At 40.6% G+C, this 12040-nt stretch overlaps 1 long non-coding RNA gene across 1 annotated transcript; it reads left to right on the top strand.

Moving 5' to 3' along the window:
* The first annotated feature begins 248 nt into the window (after positions 1-248).
* Positions 249-1132, top strand: LOC137480864 (uncharacterized). Its single transcript, XR_011003155.1, has 2 exons — positions 249-376; positions 667-1132. It is a non-coding gene; the product is annotated as an uncharacterized lncRNA (long non-coding RNA).
* Positions 1133-12040: the final 10908 nt, after the last annotated feature.

Raw genomic sequence — 12040 nt, 5'->3', positions numbered from 1 at the left:
GCTCACTGTGCTGGCTGAGAAAGAGCACATGATGTTACTCTGAAACAGCATTTGAAAGTGGCAAAGGCAAATAACCCTTCCTGCAGCTACAGGCCAAGGAGAGAACTATTCTAATTTAATCCAGATCTATAGGTTTTGCAGAATCTGTCCCCTAAAAGGATCCAAACAGATCAGAAACCTAGAGATCTAAAAGATTATTTAACTTTTCAACAGATACTTCTACTCAGAGATGGAAAATTCCTTCCTATTAATAATTAAATACATTAATGGAAAAGCGATTTTTTTTTTTTTCTTCATTAAGAGGACACCAAGGGCATTCCCACAGTTTGAGACATGGTGCATGCACAGCACCGGCACAGCCCCCATCAAAAGAAAGGTATGTGTGGGGTGATAGCTTGGTTTGGAGGTTTCAGTTCAGAAGGTGGTATCTGGAAGCTGTTGGACATTCTGTCAAAGCCTTTTTCAGAATTTTGGTATATGTTATGAACTGATTCCTTTCCCATTTCCCTCTCTATTTCTTTGACAAAGTTAGAAAATGCAATGTCTTAAGGTACTGGGCCTGTCAGAGAGGTGCCTTGTAAGAATGGTTATAAACATGAAATGTTGTACAATATTGCCACATAAAATTAATAGTTTACACATTAAAACCAGGTCCATTTGTTTCAGTGGGACTTCAGGCATGTCCATATGAGAAATGCAGCATGTAAACCCCCACATCCTTCTCTGCAGTGTCTCATTTTCTACAACTGTTGAAGATTTAAGCAGCTGGAGGCAGTGAGGAGCCGCTGAAGATGGGAGTGAGGCAAAGCCCTTGGTGTCGATGTGCCCTCCAACTTTGTGAAAGCTTGGGTATGTATCTCAAATTTATGACTCGGGTTCCAACAAGTTGTAATTGTTGTAATTGTAGTCCAAAAGCAGTAGCTGCTGTGCTAGAGTACCTGAAATGGTGAAGTCTCCTTTCACTGTCAGGTGCTGAGCACACGGAGGCTTGGAGGGATGACTCACTGCAATAAAGCCGGTGACACATGTTGACTTATGGACCTCTGTCAAGGAACTGCACTTCCTTCTTCCACTGCCTGAACTTTATCTGCAGAGCTCCCAAGTCAGGTGTCTCTGTGGCAAGAGATGTTAAGAGTGACAGCAGATATTACAAAGCTTATTTTTTGCACGATTTCTCATAATCACATTGTAAAATCCATGTTTTCATATTTTGCGGCACAGTAGGAATGTTCAAGTAGAGTTGTTTAAGAAGTGTAACCTCACTCTAATTTGAGTGACTGTAAAGAACAGGAAACAACAAATTTAAAGGAAGAATGAAGCAAAAGTTTACCATATGCTAGAAGTTGTTCCTGCATTTGCTAGCTGGGGTGCTCAATAAAACTTATTTGCTATTTATATCTCTTTTCCTAAGTAATTTGCAAGTATTCATGAATCAATCTTACAGCACTCTTGTGGATTGAGTATAAATTTATTTTCAACCAAGCAAAAGTACAGACTTGTCGCTGTACAGTGGCTCATCAGGAAGATGTTGAGCTCATTGTGTCTCTCCAGACCTGGTAGCACTGGAGTTTCTGGTTTGGATCCTTTGGCTGATGGCTGCTGAGGTAGGTTTGCACAGACAGTGCCTGTCTGCCAGGAGTGCTGGAGGCTCAAGCCAGCTGCCTGTCAGTCATACACTGCCAATAAAAGATCAAATGTAAAGCAGGTTCTGCCATTAAAAAATTACTTCCATGTCCAAACAAGCCTTATGTACACAGTCTTATCAAGAGAACCCTAGATTGCCTCCACTCTGAGATAATAGAGAAAGAAACCTTAGCCAGGACCACATCTCAGTGGATGAAACAAATGCTCGTATCACAGGTGCTGCTGACTCAAGGAGGATCTGCTCTGTATCAAACAGGATCCAGAGCCTGTAAACACATGGATGGCTCCTGCATGCCTTGAGGCACAGCCAAAATGCCTTTCTCTTCTCATACTATGGTCAAAATGTTTTTTCCAGGCAGCATTTGTGCAGATCCATCTCATTCACACATGGAGGAAAAAAGTGGTTTCATGGATTTTTTTATGCCCTGTCATTTTAAGGTGGTTAATTCAAAGTCTGAGATTCCTTTTTAGCTGAAAGCTTCTTCAGGTCCTAGAACAGGTAGATATTTCCAATCAAAGGAAGTCCATCACATGAATCTCTAAGTAGAAACACTCCTTGGCACATAAGCCTTAATAGTGAATGTTAAAAATGTCTTTACAGTTGTTTTCACTGCAATACCTTGAAGCAGGGGTACTCTGTAGGCAGGACACACAGCCCTGTTCTTCGCTTGAGTTATTTCAGATTTACATTCATTTAAATTCATTTAAACTTATGTAGAATGGATTTAAATTAATTTAAACTTATATAGAATGAATGCATTATATCTGAATGAAGAGTCTAACTGTCAGGTGGACAAGTGTTTCATGTTAACCCTGGATTTCCTCTCTCTCCCGGCCCTATCATCCAAAACATGCTTAGCCCTTGCCTGTTACTGTCCCAATGTTTCTGAAGCACAGTACAAAACTGAAACAGTGATTCAAAGCTGAGTCAATATTCCTGAAGAATTTAATATTCATTGAAGTTAATTTTGTAATTTGAATAAAAAATATATCCACTGTGTAGAGCGTCTTGCTGGTATGAGAGTAAAGGTTCTTTCCTTTTTTCCAGTGTGAGAAGGGCACTTGGTTTGTTGTTGCCTCCTGTGCCCCATGCCAGCAGGAATGGCTGTTAAATGCCTACATTGTGTTGTTGACTTAGTGATATGATCTGTTTGCCATCAGGGACTCCACGTAGTGCTTTGTAAACATGAAAAGCAAGTAGTTATGGCTTCGGTTCTGCTGTTTGCAGAGGATGAGAGTTCTTTAGTGCGACAGAAAATCACATCCTGAGGCAATTGCTGGTTTTGAGTACATGAAATCATTGATCAGCATATAGAATGCAAGTTCAGTATGTGATATGTGAGAATACATTAGTTTTTAATGTTTTAAAAACAGAGAGGGATTCATCCCTCCCCCCTTTTCAAACAGAAAGTTGAGTAGAAGAACAGGTGGTGTAAAAGGCACTTTATTTACCTGCAAGGCTTGTAGAGAATGAAACTTTATAGAGGCTTTTGCTGGTGACCTACTGTCTTTGAGAGGAATATTATGACCTGAAACAGAGCATGAGGAACTGGCAGTACTCCCCAGTGAAGTGTTTTCATTAAGACGGCTTCACAGATACAGGAATTTTGGTGGGTTTATGTGGGTTGAATGTACCTGGACTACTTTTGGTACCTCCTTGTTTCTGATCAAATGGAATGTTGTTTTGCTTCAGATGGAGGAAAAAAAAAAAAGATTAAATTGTTCAAAGGTTGGTAGTAGGATGTTCTAAGTTTTCAGTAACTTCTGCTCCTCCAGCCTCTTTGCAACCTACTGCTGTTTTCCTATCGGATATCACGTTGGAGTCCATGTGCCTCAGTGACAACTTCAGCATTATGTATCAACAGCTGATTGTCTTTCCTTCATTTTCAGAGTCTAAGTGGGAAGAGAAAGAATAGTTAACTGTGCAATTTCAGAGTAGCTGCCCTTGTGTGGTTGGTTGCATAAGAGTTTCCTTAAAATCTAAGTTGTTCAAAATGTATAGAGCTGTGACTATGTAATTATAATATTTAGATTTTTTTACATGCAGAGCTTTAACTAAGTGTGTTCAAGCTTGCAGCAAGGGAATATATTTATTTAATGTTTTCTAGCAGTAGGCACACATATAGTCTATGTGTCTTGGCAAGATGGCAAACAAGGAAGGGTTTGCATTTTATCACATAGACTAAGCCCTCACAGAAAATGCAGCATGTTTAGTTTTGTTAAACTGCTTGAAGTACCTCAGATTTTCATTGAGAACATCAGCACAGAAAATTGATTTCTCCCTAGATGAATGCCTAAGGTCACTGATTTAGTGGTATTTACCCAAGGATTAGGTCAGAAATATAGATACCTAATACTTTTCTAGCAAACCAAATACACTAGGAACATGATCATGTCTCTGCTTAGGAACAATTTGGACACACAGGAGAATGACAGAAAAGCTGATGAAACTGCACTGATCATAAAGCATCAAAAAAACCTTCCAAAGATCCTACCACAGCCCCTCTTCCCATGTTGCAAAGGAGTAGTAGTAAAAAATCTGTTGAGGACTGTGTTTAACCTGCTTCATGTTTTGATGTCTTTCTCACCAAGCAGGAGTTGAACAGATCCCTCAGGGTGAGCTAGAAAGACCTAATTTGGCTAAATCATGGTCTAGCCAAATGTTTTATATCTAATCACCGTTATCTGCCATCCTCTTGTGTTTTCTCTTTCTTCAGAAATACAGTTATACGCATTTCCAAAGAGCTCATGAACATCTCTCGGTGCTCAGGGCAATGATGGCAGGTTTTTCTGCTACATTTGGCCTGCTTGATGACTTTGTCATGTCTGAAGATCTGTCTTTTTTAGAATTTTGTGACATTGTTAGTTCCCGTTTCATCTCTGTTTTCCTGTCTTCTTTTTCCATGAGTGTTCTCCCTTCCCTTCTTTGGTTTCTAGGGAAAGGTACCACCATGTTCTGTCTTTGGCCATCCCACTGTGTAGCCAAACGCTTCCCAAGTGCCTTGCGAAGCTCTTGCCTCCTGAACACCATCCTTTACTCTCTAGATTAGGGTATGATCCCTTATTTTAAAGCACAAGACTTTTTATTTGGCTTTGCTAAAGTGTCCAGCTTACCAAGACATTAGCATTTTCTATAATATTTGCACCTTTGATGACCTTTGCTTTACCTGCCATGAGTAAATCTATCAGCAAAAAGGTGTAAGTAGTGACAGCCCCTTCTGAGATCTCCCCCTGCAGCCTGGTTGCTCCCTGATAGGTAACATTTTGCAGTGCTGAGTGTGGTGTGTGCTCAGTGGTCCCTGATTCATTCTCCAGGCTCAGGTGGGATCTGCCAGCCAGAGCAGTTTACAGCTGCTCTCATGCTCTTAAGAACAGCCAGCTTTGAAGGGAGTGAAGTGCACGTAATGAAGGCATTTCTCTTTACAACCAAATCAGCTAGATCCCATTTAAAAGGTTGGGTGGTTTTTTTTTTTTGGTTTTTGGTTTTTTTTTTTTTTTTTTTTTTTTTTTTTTAATCTCTGTACATCCTTTTTGCTTCTCTGAAGACTGCATTTGACATCAGCTGTTGCAGGGAAAAGAAGTTCATTAGTGGTCCAAAACTTCCAAATTAGGTTATGTGACATACTGCAAGTATTAAACAAACATTAAGTAATGGCAGCCCTGTCAGTTAGAATTACAGTCCTTCCCAGTCCAGTCCTTACAGTTTTGGGTCTTCTTTACTGAAGAGAGGTGGTGTCGCTGTTCAAATGAGAAAAACGAAGGGAAAAAAATTGCTCTTATTGGTCCTCTTAATTGCAGCTGGCTTTCAAGGGGTAACATCAGAGTCCAAATTTTCTTTGGGTGGATATTGGAGTATGCTGGTTATGAGCCACCAGAAGAGTGCAGGGCAGATCAGGGAGAAACTGCTGATTAAAAAATAATTAAAACCAGTTTTCTTGCGTTACAGCATGTGGAGCTGGCCAAAAGCTATGAGTGAGTAAGTCTGTCTACAGATGTGCTTTTTGGTTTTTTCCCCCTAATCTTCACTCACCTTCTCAATGTCAGGGCATTTTAAAATTCTTCTCATGCCTGCAGCCACCATTTCTTGAGCTTCAGGTTGGTTTTATTTAGGGTATGTGGAGAAATCACAGGGGCTCTGTAATGTGTCAGATATCACAATGGATCAGCATACTGGCAGATAAAAGCAGCTGCAGGTTACTTAAGAGGGTGTGTGCAGTGTAATGGAAGAGAATTCAACCATGGAAAAAAAATAGCCTCCAGTATTCCATCATTAAGAGGAATACATTAAAGCAGCTGCAGAATTAATAGCAGGAAATTCTTTCTTTATGATCCATGAAATTTTCAATCTATATTATCCTATTCTTCCTGACAACTTCTAATTGCAAACGTGAATTTCTCCATTTATTAATTTTGCCACATAGTGACTTACAATTGAGAGTAAATTGCCTGAAAACAAAATTCAGTTTCATTTGACTGAACCATAAAAATTGGAGGACCATGGAGTGAGTAGCATTCCCAGCAATTATATATTATTTTCCTGCAGACAATGGAGAGAGCAACCATTGAAACTGGGGTTTGTGGCCACAGTGGTCAGAGTCCCACAGAGAGAGTGGCTTGCCAGCACAACGAGAGTATGTTTCCTCCAGAGAGAAGAGCCCTCACTTGCCATGAGACTGCTCTTTCCTTGCTGCTGTGCCATTTGCTAGGCTGACAAACTCATAATATTTTGTGGGTGGCAAAGTGATGTCATTTTACTCAACAGCTTGTAGTAATTTCCACTCCTAACCCTTCATGAGAGGTACAAATTACCAAAGAAAAAGGTCTATAAGCTTACAGATGGCAGTATCGCTTTTCTTTTCCATTGAGATCACAACATCCTTCTTTCTAGCTGAATGACAATTGGGCTGTCACTAAAATTACATAATGATCTGTCCCCTGAGGGGCTATAGTTTGGAATTCAAAGGACAGCTGTCAAAATAGAAGTTGCTCTATTTTGAGCTTTAAAAGTCTCTTAGTGGGCTGTACAGAAGAGTTTCTCTTTTTGTGTGTGTGTGTGAATTAGAGGCAGAGTTAACAATGGAATGTTAATGAAAAAACTACACTTACATGGTAAGTTAAATGATACACACAAGATATAAATAACACATTAAAATAACTAGTTTTGCTGTTAATCACAGGCTTATGCAAATGACAGCACTATAACGACCCAGTTGGTTTTGGTATCCTGTGGCTTTTCCCTTTGGTTTGTATACTATCACATCATGCAATATGTAGTAAAATCTGCTCTGATTTTCCAGGTTTTGTCTGGCATCAGCTGTGCTCCAATAGCATTAACTGCTGTACACTGAGTATCTGCAAATTACTGTGAACAAGCATTAAATCAAAGAGTCTCACTACCACCTTTGACTGTGACTGGAAGGGGCAACTTGGGTAGTTTTAGAAAACTTCTCCAAAATTTCCCCAAACAAAAAAGGAAAAAAAAAAAGGAAAAAAAAAAAAAAGATTGGGAAAAGTATCTTGGTTTGAGTGAATGTTCTGGTTAAGCTCCAGTGGGGGCTTTTCCCTAAACAGCTTCATGCCCACTCCCTCTGAGTCGGATGGAAGAGAAAATCAGAAGGCTCAAGGTGTGAAAACTGACGGATTGAGATAAAGGCAGTTTAATATGTGAAGCAAAAGATGTGTTCACAAGCAATGCAAAATATGGGATTCATTCACAGTTCACAACTGGCAGGAAAATATTCAGCCGTCTCTAAAAAAGTTTGGCTCCATCTTCCATAACAGTGACTTAAGAAGAAAAATTACATAACTCTGAACTTCCCTTTTTCTCCTTCTTTCTCCCAGCTTTTATTGATGAGTGCAACATCCTGTGGTGGGTCATATCCCTCTGGTCAGTGGGGTCAGTGGGGGAAGCTGGCCTCCTACAGTGAACAGTTCTACATTCCCCCAGTCCCCGCCTTTGCCTTCTGTCACTTGGACAGTGTGACTGGACCACTTACAGGTGAGGACCAAGGCAAAAATGTCATCTACTACCTCAGCCTTCTCCATCTTTCTGGTAACCAAGTCTCTTGTTTCCTTCTGAAGAAATTCCACATTTTCCCTAGTCTTCCTTTTATCACTACCATACCTATAGAAGCTTTTTTCTTTTTGTTGCCCTTGATGTCCCCAGACAGATTTAATTCTCTCAGGACTTTAGTTTTCCTAATCTGATCCCTGCTTGCTTGGAGAACTTCTAGGTACTTCTCTCAGGCTACCTGTTCCTGTTTCCACCCTTTGTAGGCTTTGTTTCTGTGTTTTAGTTTGTCCATGAGCTTCTTGTTCATCATGCAGACCTCTTGGAATTTTTGCCTGACTTCCTCTTTGTTGGAATGCATCATCCCTGAACTTGGAGGAGGGGATCCTTGAATGTTTACCAGCTTTCTTGGGCTCCTTGCAGGGTTTTATCTCATTATATACTACCAAGCAGATCCCTGAAGAGGCTAAAGTCTGCTCTCCTGAAGTCCAGAGTAGTGAGCTTGCTGCATGCTCTCCTTGGTTCCTCCCAGTAACCCCACTATTTCATGGTCGTTGCAGACCAGGCAGAGAGGGGGTGTGTGTGTCAGAGTGCCTGTTTCTGGACTCTATCAAGCAGGGCAGTTTTGTGCTGTATATTGCTTTGTTTGACAGCATGAAAATGACATTTTAAAAAGCCCCGAAACAAACTGAATGCATACATAATATCACCTTTTCAGGTCTGAGTCACTGAGAGGAAGCAGTTGTCTGTGACATGAATGGAAAGGGAAACATCTGCAAAATAGTCAAACTCTCAGATTAGATGTTAGTCCCATTTCTGAAATGCATTTAACACTGGGGGTAAGACGACTGAGATGTGCAAGCATTAGAACACATATTTGCTGCTCAGCTGTGTGGGAATGAATGAGAACACGAATGATTGTTTTTATTTGCCAGTCTGATTTGTGCAGGAGATTTGTGGGATGGTACTTAGGCATGAATGGGAGCTGTTGGCTTGTTTACTCTAGCAGAACAAAGAGAGAAAGGATGTCACTGCTATCTCTAAATACTGTCAGAGGGGAAAAGAGTATTTCATTGAAAAGACAATGGTGGCAGAGGAATGCCCTGGTATGGTTAAGCTATAAATATATATAGGCTGACTATGAAAAAGTTCATAATCCTAGGCAAGGAACTAACTTTCAGAGAGGGGTAGGCAAAAAAACCTCCAACCTTTTGCTTGTTTTAAAGTAGAGATGAGACAATTTACAAATAGGATTGTATGATGCTATTATCTGGCAGAATGAGGTCTAAAATTATCCACTTTGAGGTCTTTTTCAGTCCTAGGCTCCTTGGTCCTACAAAGCATTTACATCAGACCTATGCATTGCACAGCCTCCCTGAGCACATACTACCCACTGAGGACTTTCTTTGGCCGAGCACATGTGGGTAAATAATTTGTTTTCCTCTTTGACCTCTGTAGGTCAAAGCTTCCACCAGGAATAAGGTGGTGCCTCTTAGCTAGAGAGATCTGGCTACATGGGGAGTTAAGAGGCAGTGGGCTAGGTTTGAGGTATCAGGATTATTTCTCTGCAAAGATTTTGAGATTGTGCTTCCAGAACTGAGATCAAGAGGACATTGGGAGATGGCATATGTGCACAGGGGCTGTAGGATTCACTGAGAGTCATAATCAGCAGTGACTGTGACATCCAAAGATGAGCCCTCATGTTTATAAACATTGTGGACTGATTGCTGTGTATTGGCAATTTCCTCTCCATTAGGAGGTTAGTCTAGATCAGTTTTTGCAACCATCAGCTACCATCTTTAGCTTTGTCTTTCCTAATGTTTTTTACCTCCAGATGCATGTTCTCACCCAAAATAAGTTGCTGTGAGCTGCTGACCAGTGAGAAGCAATTGCAGCAAGCATAAGTGGTTGATGCTGGTGTTCCATAATATTTACTCTGGGACAGGTAGAAAGAGCAGGGAGCTGGAGTGAGGTGATGGACAAAGTAATTGAGTTTTAATCAAAATGCAAATCAGCAAGCAGGAAACACTAACTTATATAAGCAATATTAAACTTATAAGCATTTTATGGAGAGGAAAGAGGTATTCTCAGAGAAAGAATTATTCTTATTATTGGCTGTTCTGACCTAGTAGTAGTTCTGGCTAATTTACAAGAGCTTAACTACAATCTGTACCTGTTCTTCTAGGGAATGTTATCTTATATTGTACTCACATTTCTACTGAAAGTGATGTCATATTGCTGTCCCTTTCTCTGTGGTATGTACCTTAGATGGAAGGCTTAATTCCACACATTCGTTAAAAAATATTTTATAGTACCTTTTAATTAGTCCATTTTTAATTAAGGTAAGAGGATCTGTAATTTAAAAGTCTATTTTTAAGTATGGTAAATGTACAGAGAAAAAGCAGATCAAAAATACCCTCTTGGGGAAAAGAAACAGCTCTCTTAACAACAGGAGGTACTTTCTGTGGTTAGACAACTCACCTGGTTGTATCAACACTTGTATTCTGCAAGGTCTGAGAATTAGTCATTCTCACCCTTTCTGATACTGCCTTTTCATTTAGGGGGGTTGTTGGCTTTTTTCATAAGCTGAAGAGGGAAATAATCTACACTTGTCTTTTTTTTTTCTTTTTTTTTTTTTTTGATGCATCACTTTTTTAGTCAATCACTTAATTTAAACACCACAGAAAGAAACTTTGTTTAAAGAAAGGGCTACTGTTTTGTATTTAATCTTAGTGATTTGAAATTAAATTTTGATTCAGGTGGTTAGCTACTTTTCTGGACATTCTAGACTTGTCCTTTCTTCTAGCTTGGCAATAAGTGTAGTTTGAGTCTTTTGTAGTTGTTTCATGTATACATAATGAGGAATTTTTGAAGACTAATTTTGAGGCAGATAATAGCTTTAGAAAGCAATAAAAATTTTTCAAAGAAAAGACATCTCATTTTAATTTCTATTTTTTTTAGGTGGGGGGGGAGGGGTTAAGAAGTGATTTTTGTTGACTCTTGACTCTAAGGATGGCCTTTGTGGCATAAAAGTGAGCTGAGCAACCAAGAGTTGCTTTAAACAAAAACAAGCCCAGGAAATGAGATGGATGTTACACAAGTACATGGGCAGCACAGCCAGGTCCTTCCTTGTGTTAGTCCTGTGGAAGAGGGGATGTTAGAGTGAAGCGTTCAGTGATGAGATTATGTGGAGAAGGAGGAGTCTGGAGGACAAAATTTGAAGTGAACTCTACTTGTCCGGGCACTTGACTGCAAGCAGCAGCTTGTCAGCGAGCAGAGCAGTGTCAGGATGAGCCTGTCTTGCTGGTTTTGAGTCCTGATATTACACCAACACAGACTGCTGCAGGTACAAAGGTCAGATATGTGTCTGCGTGCACATGTGCATGGTGAATTATTTAGTTTTTCATAAAAGTGTACAAGGGGAATCTCTGATTATTACCCACTTTGTTATCACAAGCTCAACGACTTGAAGTTCAAATCTAAACTGAAAATAATTAAAATTGAAGCAATTATAGAAATGCTCTGGGACCTCCAACACAAGAAAGTTATGGGCCTGTTGGAATAAGCCCACGGCAGGGCCACAGAGATGCTGAGAGGGCTGGAGCACCTCTGCTATGAAGGCAGGCTGAGAGAGTTGGGGCTGTTCATCCTGGAGAAGAGAAGGCGCTGGAGACACCTTGGAATAGCATTCCAGTACCTAAAGGGGCAAGGGAACTGGAGAGGGACTTTTTACAGGGACATGGAATGATAAGACAAGGGTAAGGGCTTTAAGGTGAAGGAGGGTAGGTTTAGATTAGATTAGGTATTGGGAAGAAATTCTTTACTGTGAGAGTGGAGAGGCCATGGAGCAGGTTGCCCAGAGAAACTGTGGATGCTCTATCCCTCGAAGTGTTCAAGGTCAGGTTGGATGGGGCTTTTCTTGTGGGAGCTGTCCCTGCCCATGGCAGGGTTTTGGAACTAGATGATCTTTAAAGTCCCTTTGACTCCAAATCATTCTGTGATTCCATGAAATACAGCCCCCTTCTCCCAATGTTATATCAGCTTGCAGCTACCTCATACTGATCTCCTCGTCCTATTATTTGCTGCGAATATTATTGCTGTTTACTGATTATCATTACTCCATTGCAGTTCAAAAACCTTCAAGCAGTGCAAGCACCCATTTGTTCCCTTCCGTCAGAAGTAAGGGAACCAAGCCAAGGGAATGGAGACCTGCTTCCAGTTGGGCATGGAGCTGGGACTGAGGACCTCGGGGGCCAGGCTTTCTCCCAGAGGCACAGCACCATTACTGACCTGGCCGGTACCATCACACCTGCCTTCTCATCACTCATTTATGGTACGAAAAGCTTCATTGCAGTGTGTGTGCGTGTGTAAATATATACCCAGAAA

Source organism: Anomalospiza imberbis, chromosome 1 (genome assembly GCF_031753505.1).
Source record: "Anomalospiza imberbis isolate Cuckoo-Finch-1a 21T00152 chromosome 1, ASM3175350v1, whole genome shotgun sequence".
NCBI classification, from domain to species: Eukaryota; Metazoa; Chordata; class Aves; order Passeriformes; family Viduidae; genus Anomalospiza; species Anomalospiza imberbis.
This window is presented reverse-complemented; position numbering and strand designations above follow the sequence as displayed.